Raw genomic sequence first — 9,619 nt, 5'->3', positions numbered from 1 at the left:
AATGGCTACATGTCTATATATGTAATTTCAGAAACATAGGAGAGAAGGTACATTTGGCAAATGAGAAATAAATAAACCATGTGCGGAAAGGTAGTTGGGTACAGTCTGGGAATGATCTCACATCAGCCTACATTATCACAGAAGGTGCAATTTGCTGAATTCAACATATGTAATATTAAAGATGTTTTCTGAAAGAAGAGAGTGAGCTAGTTTCCCAAAACCTGTGAACTACACCCACAAACAACTGTTGACATTAAAAAAAGCATTGTCCATACAAAATCCCATTCTGAAAGTCTGAATATTTCCATTCCAATGTTTTAGAGGATGTAATAAGGGGAAAATGAGATAAAAAAAAGCAACAGCACATTTTGGACCAAAACTTTTGACCCAGGTCTTTTGACCCAGCACATTTAAATTGGTTGTCTTCATCAGTTCCTCAAGTTTAGGTTGGTTACAAAAATGCTCAGGATTTCAAAGAGACAAACATAAAATAAGTTACAAGAACTTCAGTGTAAAGAAGAAAGAGCTTGTCTTCCCAAACACGCAGTTATGAGATTCAAGTGACATGGAGGGAAAACAAAAATGCTTTAAAAAGTTACTTTAAAAATAAAACATTTTCCAACATCTCCAAATATTTGAGGAAGAAAATGTATTAATTTTCTGCAAAAGCTGTTTTCAGCCTGCAGTTACTGAATCAGAATCTAAATAACCTGAATTATCTTTAATTGGCCTAGAATTATGCGGCCTTTACCAGAATGTTAACTGCTCACCCTTCAGCCACATCTCCACAGACATACAGAGAAGAGTTTTCATCTTCTCTGATGCAATGGTGCAACTAAGGAGGGTAGGAATGGGTGCCATTTCAACCCTGCCAGCCTGGATCATCTTCAGGCTGCAACATCATCCCAGTGGAGAAAAAAGGAATGTTTCTGACAGAATCACACTGTCAAAACCAGAACAGCAGTCACCTCAAGCCATGAACTGGGTTGGTATGATTTCCTATTATCATTTTCATTATCCTTCTACATCTCTTTTCCAAAATTCCAAAGCTTCAGTTGCTCTGTTCTTAAGAACCATGCTTGATTTTAAAAGGAGCCTAGATGACCACCATAAGCACTCATATACAGGAATGTCAGCTTAGATTTATCCACAAATGCCAACTTATATTAAGTGCAGTCCATTTAAGGACTGAAATTCTGCTGAAGACATCAAAAGGAGGAGCTCTATTGAGCAGGATGTGGTCCCAGAAGCGTTTAGTAACTACTTGGAAAGAGATATTCAGCAAAAGCAATCGAGTAAACCCAAAATATAGTGTTGCTTATGGGGATTTTGTCTGTTCTTTGTTTCCCTTTCTAATCCACTCCCATGACCCATGCTTATTAAATGACTCGGGGAAGACCCTTCACAGGTTTTTCAGAAAATACCTTTCATCCAGACCCAGTAGGGTCTTGTCTACCGAACGGATAATCTGCGTCTTCACATTGTGATGATGATGTCAGCTCATCATGATGTTGTTGTTTTGCTCAGTGACCCAGCACATGCAGGTGGTTAGGAGTTCAAAGGACACCCTTAATGGGCAGAACAAGTTGAGATGCTTTAGGGTGCATTGTGCTTGGCATGGAGAAATAGTCTGAGAGGAACTTAGGTGCAAAAGTTGCTCCATAATGCTGCAGCATACTGCTGGTCCAACATGATGACTTGGACACTGTAATATAATTTTCAACAAATGCATTGAAGAAATAAGCACGTTCAGCCCCAATTTCCAGAAACCCTGTTCTTTCTGGCCAACTTCTAATTGGTATCCCTCAACAATCTGTGAGAAAAGTCCCCAGATGCCCAGTGACAGGACATAAGGACCATAGGACACCCATGCAGAATGTGAGTACTAGCAATAGTATTTGTCACCAAGGCACAGTGAAATCATTCCCTCTCCCAGCTCAAAGCAGCCTGCTTTGCTACAACAAAGCTGCATGCTGTAGTGAAAGCCTACAATGGCAAACCACTGTGCCTGTGACAGCTGGTTCAACCAGTGCAAACTAAGAGGTGGATCTAACATGAACACTCAAAAACACCAAGAGAGTCTCAATTCCCTCACCCAGGACCAGAAGCAGGAACAAGGCAACCGTGGAAGAGTCTTCCCCCCTGGAGCCCAACTATGCTCTGCTGACAAAGCATGGGATCAAGCACACGAAGATGTAAACCAGACAGCTACCACATGTCCCCCTGCCTGTGGCCAAGCAGGCCAGAGAGCTGTCCCCTGCAGCTGTCCCTTCCTGCCATTTGAGGATGAATACACTTTTTAGACATATTTCTATGGGAACGAGGCTTAGCGCAGTCACACTGTCTTCTCATCTCCTCCTAATAGCTTCTGAAGCCTTTGGCTCATCCCAGACAGAAGCTCACAGAAGAGCAAGATTCAGACATCATCTAGTTCCTCAAGGTTCATGAGCACAGGGGCTGAGCGAGTAGCGGGGAGACAAAGCATACTGTAAGTGTCTTGACAAAAGGAAAAGCTGTAGCCCAGGCTCTCAGGATAATGCCAGCTATGTGAGCCATTTTATGAGGTCCCTCTGTTTCCTAGGAAGAAGACATCCACTGGAAACCAGGCTTCATCAGTACCTGTGCGTACAAAACTGCTTGTTCTTTCTTCTCTACCTATAGGTAGAAACAGAAATAGCACTTGATTCTGGAAATCATGAGAGATGAAAGATCAGGCTGATTGTCTTACTTTGCTGCTGGACAGGGATTGTCCACTTTTTTAACCCTTTTTTTCTTCAAGATTTTAATTTTAATTTCAGAATTCTATTTTTGATATCAATATAAACATTTACAAGCAAACTTCCATACATATACCTTTTCTTTTGCTCTAGTGATATTACCAGACAGTTAAAACTGGGAACATCTGGATGAAAATCTGTATGTTGTTTCTGTTCCTGTTTTGTAATCCTGGCTCCAGCTGAGCTGGGAGTTTTACCATAGACTGTAATGGGGTGAGAATTGCAGTTCTGCTGCATAAGGTTCACCAGCATTCACAGTTACTGCTCTGGAAATTGCAGGATTTAATCCCAAATGAAATAAGTGTAGTTACAAACTGCTATAGAAATAACTTTGACTTCACACAAAGGTTTCTAATTTTACCAACAGATAAGATCTTATTTTCAGGTGAGTGACCCATGTCATAAAGTAGTTAGAAGGTAATACTGAGGATTTTTTTAAACTGCATTGGTCACCTGGGGATGCTATGAAGGTATAAAGACAGGGCATAAGTGATGTTTTCCCCTATGGCAAGTTCTTAGCTGAAGGAATAACTAGAGCGTAACTGAACAAAGACATAAAAGCTGCCCTAGGTCCACTGGATATTCTACCTTTCAGTAATATAGTGTGTTTAAAATGGAGGATCCTTTTTACATTAGGAAAGAAGGTTACCAGCTTGCCGAGCAAAAAGATTTGAGACTTGACTCTATTGAGGACTCCTCTTGGAATGGCCGAATGAGAGCATCCAGACCACCAGATGCCCCAGAGGTACTCAGAGCCATGGAAACTGCATCAGGGGCTGGCTGCAGCCCCCTCCATTAGCAGCCTCAGGCATAAAGACTTGTCTTTGGCTAGCAACAGCCAAAACTGATGGCTTACATTTTGCAGTGGTTCACTTGCTGATTTTTGACTGTGATTTGCACTGTGTGAGCTTCTTTATCAAGGCACTGCTGCCAAAGCCACAGGTATGGTGCTCAGAGCAGTCTTAGTGTGAGCCTTTCCCAGCCTACATGCCACCGTTCACATTCCTCATTTCACTTGTGCCATGATTCAACTCCTCCCAAGTAATCGTATTAACTCCTGTTGTATAACTTGCTAAATAGTGGCATCCCAGTCAGGGCAGGCTTTTATTCTTGCTTATTTACAGCAAAGATAACAATTTAGCAGGGATATATACAGTGTATGACAACAGCAAAGACCCCCAAATGTTCCCCTACATTTAATCATGGAAAACAAAACCCAGTCTTCCCTCATAAATTTTGCCATAACATTATTATACTGAACCACAAATGTTAGTCTCGTCCTAGCATCCTCTCTTCACGCAGAGTTTAGATATAGATGATTCACTGAGGTCTTAAGAAATCAGCACAACGTGAAACAGTATATATGAAATATGACTTTTTTGTTGTTGTTGGATTTACTTATTTCTACAATGTTAACAGACAGGAATGTCTTACAATAGTCCCAGATCCGTTTTTGCTTACTAGCTCATTTAAATTGTCTCTTGGGTAACCTAACCTACTTTCTGAGACTATACAACTGCCTTTCCTTGTAGCACGCTTGCTTTGTGAGTTTTCCCTTTATAAAAAGGTTGATTAGTTTACTTTCAGCTACTTTGGCTTTTGTCATCTCCTTAAATACTACTACACTCATTGAAAGACACAATCTGCATTGTGCCTTATGTTACAATCTAAGTAAGAGGAGCAGTAGGCTGATACAGAAATAAAGGCATATTAGAGTGCAAAACTGTCATTAGAGGGAGAGGAAATCAGTTCTCCTGCAGCAACATAGCAATGTTTTCTACTTCATAACCTTCCACAATGTCTCCATTGAAGGAAAAATAAAGCAGTATATTTTGACGTAAAAGCATGGAAGAGATTTTACATTACTTTTACTTGGAAAATAGACAAAAGCGTTTAAATAGCTGTAATACAGAAGCAACCCTCCTGTTGCAATAGAGTGCTTTGCTGTGCTGGTCATATTCCCCAGTCTTTCATGACCTAATGCCCAAGTACTTGTTCTGTCTACCTCCACTTTGTTAGGCTTCTGTTTATTACACTTTCATCTTTCCCCTCAGCTGTCTTCTGCCCAGATCTTTCACCCTTGGCAGCTCTATAGTTTGCTTCCCCTGGAAAACAAAACCAAGTCTTGCATAACTATTAACAAGGATCAGGTAGAAATGGTTTCCCCTCCTGTAAGTCTCATCCCTAATGAGACACTTTATCAGCAAATTGTTAATTCTGTGGCATATGAGGCAAATAGAAAGCTTCTTTGATTGAAGTTTAGTTGTTTAGCTGCTTTAGTCAACCAAGTCCCCCCACTACTGGAATAAGACATAGCATAAGAGTAGCCAATGACACACAAAACAACATAACCTTTTTAGCAACCATACTTCAATGACTTGTACATTAAGGATACAACCAGCAGTAGAGTTTGTAAAGGTTTTTGCACACTACACACAGTGCAAGCATTCATAAACAGTTAACCAACCAAGGACAAGATTTGCCTCGCCCAAACTAAACTAGGTATCTAAACCAAGGTTATTGACAGGCAGCTAAAAATTACAGTTGAGGGTCCACCCATTGTTTCAAAGGTTTTGCCAAGATTGGGAACCTCGGGCAAATACAGCATCCCAGTGGGTTGGCACAAATGTGGGTCTGAACCATCCTTGCAGCTTCAGGTGGAGAAAAAAGTAGGATCTGTGGTGAGGGTCGAGCAGAAAGGGCAGGGAGGAGAGAGGGCACATCTCACCCAGGAGCCTACTGAGAGGTGAACAGTGCAAATGGGTGTGGAGGCAATTACCACTCAGACAGCAGACATGACCCCTCTCATGTTGCAGGAACACTTGTGTATTTGGAGCCTGTGAGGCAGCAGAAATGTTAAGCATTTCAGGAACTGTAGGGCAGTCCATTATTTCACAAGTTCAGCTAGCTGGTCTTAATGGTACAGCACCTAGCTGTGTGGCATCATCTTCTACAGTCAAGGCTTACTGGCACTGGCACAAAATAAATAACACCAGTTTGGAGACGTAATATTTCTCAGTCATGAAGGATTTCAGGATTTACAAAGCAAAAAATGTCAGTTAACTCAGTGACAGCATTTTCTTGTCCAGAATTTAGTGAAGGTGAACCAGGAACCCCAGGACTTGGGATATCAGTTTTTAAGTGATCTCAGACACAGAAGGACATGGACATGTCTCCCCAGCCCTGACTCTCACTGCAGAGAGGATCCGAGAACAGGGAATTCTGTGCTGTAACAGGGAAAAGTTGACTTTTAAACTGCACTGGCTCTGCCAGCTCCTCCAGATCTTGCATGAAGGCACTCCCTGGCGCAAGGACCAGATATGGCTCTCAGCTGCCTGTTTTACAGTGAAGCTGTGTATTTTGGCATAGATACACCAGATCTGCACCTGCTGGCAATTTTCTACTGCAATGCACCCTCACAGAGCTCTTCCAAGCCCTTGTCTGAGGAGGTTTCCCCATCAGGATGGGGGAGCATCTGATGTCTTGGCTTCTATGGCTCCATGGTTAAAACCCCACAGTACCTATGCCCAGGAGCTGGCAATGAACCCACCTCAGCTGGTCAGTTGGAACAAGACCTGCAAGAAATCCCATCTCCCCTCTGACTATTTTATCTCCAGGTAAATGGCAGTATGATTTCTTTGCTCTGGAATTGGCCAGAGCCCAATGGATGTGATCAACAAAATAGCAGCCATGTCTCCACCAACTAGCAAAAAGAAAACAAGGTTTTTTTAGGGCTTGTGGATTTTTGGAGAATGCATGTTCCACGTTACAGTCTGATTGTAAGCCCTCTCTATCAAGTGACCCGGAAAAAGAATGATTTCAAATGGGGCCCTGAGCAACGACAAGCCTTTGAACAGATTAAACAAGAAATAGTTCATGCAGTAGCTCTTGGGCCAGTCCGGGCAGGACAAGGTGTAAAAAATGTGCTCTACACTGCAGCCGGGGAGAATGGCCCTACCTGGAGCCTCTGGCAGAAAGCACATGGGGAGACCCGAGGTCGACCCCTAGGGTTTTGGAGTCGGGGATACAGAGGGTCCGAAGCCCGCTATACTCCAACTGAAAAAGAGATATTGGCAGCATATGAAGGGGTCCGAGCTGCTTCAGAAGTGGTTGGTACTGAGGCACAGTTGCTCCTGGCACCCCGACTGCCAGTGCTGGGCTGGATGTTCAAAGGGAACGTCCCCTCCACACACCATGCAACTGATGCTACGTGGAGCAAATGGGTTGCACTGATTACCCAGCGGACTCAAATAGGAAACCCCAGTCGCCCAGGAATCTTGGAAGTGATTATGGACTGGCCAGAAGGCCAAGGTTTTGGATTATCACCAGAGGAGGAGGTGACACATGCTGAAGAAGCCCCACTGTATAACAAACTGCCAGAAAATGAGAAGCAATACGCCCTGTTCACTGATGGGTCCTGTCGCCTTGTGGGAAAGCACCGGAGATGGAAGGCTGCTGTAAGGGGTCCTACACGACAAGTAGCAGAAACTGCTGAAGGAGAAGGTGAATCGAGCCAGTTTGCAGAGGTAAAGGCCATCCAGCTGGCCTTAGACATCGCTGAACGGGAAAAGTGGCCAGTGCTCTATCTCTATACTGACTCCTGGATGGTGGCAAATGCCCTGCGGGGCTGGCTGCAGCAGTGGAAGCAAAGCAACTGGCAGCGCAGAGGCAAACCCATCTGGGCTGCCGCACTGTGGCAAGATATTGCTGCCCGGGTAGAGAACCTGGTTGTAAAGATACGGCATGTGGATGCTCACGTCCCCAAGAGTCGGGCCACTGAAGAACATCAGAACAACCAGCAGGTGGATCAGGCTGCCAAGATTGAAGTGGCTGAGGTGGATCTGGACCGGCAACATAAGGGTGAACTATTTCTAGCTCGGTGGGCCCATGACACCTCAGGTCATCAAGGGAGAGATGCAACATACAGGTGGGCTCGTGATCGAGGGGTGGACTTGACCAAGGAGGTTATTGTGCAGGCTATCCATGAATGTGACACATGCACTGCAATCAAGCAAGTGAAGTGGGTAAAGCGTCTGTGGTATGGGGGGCAATGGCTGAAATATAAATATGGGGAGGCCTGGCAAATTGACTATATCACACTCCCACAGACCCACCAAGGCAAGCGCCATGTGCTTACAATGGTAGAAACAACGACTGGCTGGCTGGAAACATACCCCGTGCCCCACGCCACTGCCCAGAACACTATCCTGGGTCTTGAGAAACAAGTGCTGTGGCGACATGGCACCCCAGAGAGAATTGAGTCAGACAACAGGACTCATTTCCAAAACAACCTCATAGACACCTGGGCCAAAGAGCATGGCATTGAGTAGGCGTGTCACATCCCCTGTCACGCACCAGCTGCTGGGAAAATTGAACGGTACAATGGACTGTTAAAAACTACACTGAGAGCAATGGGGGGTGGAACATTCAGGCACTGGGATACACATTTAGCAAAAGCCACCTGGTTAGTCAACACGAGGGGATCTGCCAACCGAGCTGGCCCTGCCCAGTCAGAAATCCTACATACTGTGGAAGGGGATAGAGTCCCTGTAGTGCATGTAAAAATTATGCTGGGGAAAACAGTCTGGGTTCTTCCTGCCTTGGGCAAAGGCAAACCCATTCATGGGATTGCTTTTGCTGGAGGACCTGGGTGCACTTGGTGGGTGATGTGGGAGGATGGAGAAGTCCCATGTGTGCCTCAAGGGGATTTGATTTTGGGTGAAAACAGCCAATGAACTGAACAGCATAATGCAAACTGCTATATAATATTGTGTGTCACCTCTGTGTTGTATCAATGATATAATAGTACAAGCCTCCCAATCCATGGAAGATGAACTTTGATGAAACAAGCAAAGTGCCGCAGTGATGGAACAATGACTGACTTCGTATGCAGCAACCCAACATCACACACACATCATCTCTCCCACCCTGAAAGACTGATACAACAGATGGAGCCCAGAGCCGTGGACCGGGTGAACTCAATGGACATTTTAATGGAAATTTTACAGGGAAGGTCCATAGACTAAGGGAATGATGTCTGTGTATTATGTCAAGGATGGGAAGGGGAGGGGTGTGGGGTGGTAAGGTTGTATTGGATGGTAAGGGACCTGGGCATGGTGTAAATGGTATGGAATAAGGGGTGGAGCGTGTGCTGGTTTTGGCTGAGAAGGGGTTAATTCTTGTCACTGTAGGGACCTTTCCAGCTTCCCACGCTCTGCCACATGGGCGGGAGGCTGGGAGGGGCGGGGCCATGGTCAGAACAGCTGACCCCAACCAGCCAATGGGATGTTCATCCCATACCATGTGACACCATGACCAATATATTAATGGGGGCAGTTGTGGCTCAGGGGCTGGCAGTGTGGGGTAGGTGGGTGGTGAGTGGTTGTGTGTGGTTTGTTTTGGTGGTTCATTCCCCTTCCCCCACCCCTGCCTTGGGTTTTGTGCCTCTCATTGTTTTCCTTTCCATTGCATTTTTGTTGATGTTTTATTTTAATTATTAAACTGTTCTTATCTCAACCCATGAGCTTTACCATTCTGATTCTCTCCCCTGTCCCACTGGTGGGGGAGGGAGCAAGTGGTTGTGTGGGGCTGAGTTCCTGGCTGAACCACGACACAACCCAAGGAGGAAGAAGCAGGATCCCCAAATCTCCAGAGATTACTGCAAGAAAGAGAGCTGACAGGTCAGCAGGGCAATATAACCTCTGTCAGGGCATGCGTATAACCTGGTCCAGGGGGAGAGTTCATGAGTGTCTCTCAAACACCCTTACAGCTCTGATGAGTTTGTGGCTCATTCTCCAAACTCATGACAAACACTGGCAGGCATGGGAATTGACAGCTAACAT

Source organism: Phalacrocorax carbo, chromosome 3 (assembly GCF_963921805.1).
Source record: "Phalacrocorax carbo chromosome 3, bPhaCar2.1, whole genome shotgun sequence".
Taxonomy (NCBI): domain Eukaryota; kingdom Metazoa; phylum Chordata; class Aves; order Suliformes; family Phalacrocoracidae; genus Phalacrocorax; species Phalacrocorax carbo.
This window is presented reverse-complemented; position numbering follows the sequence as displayed.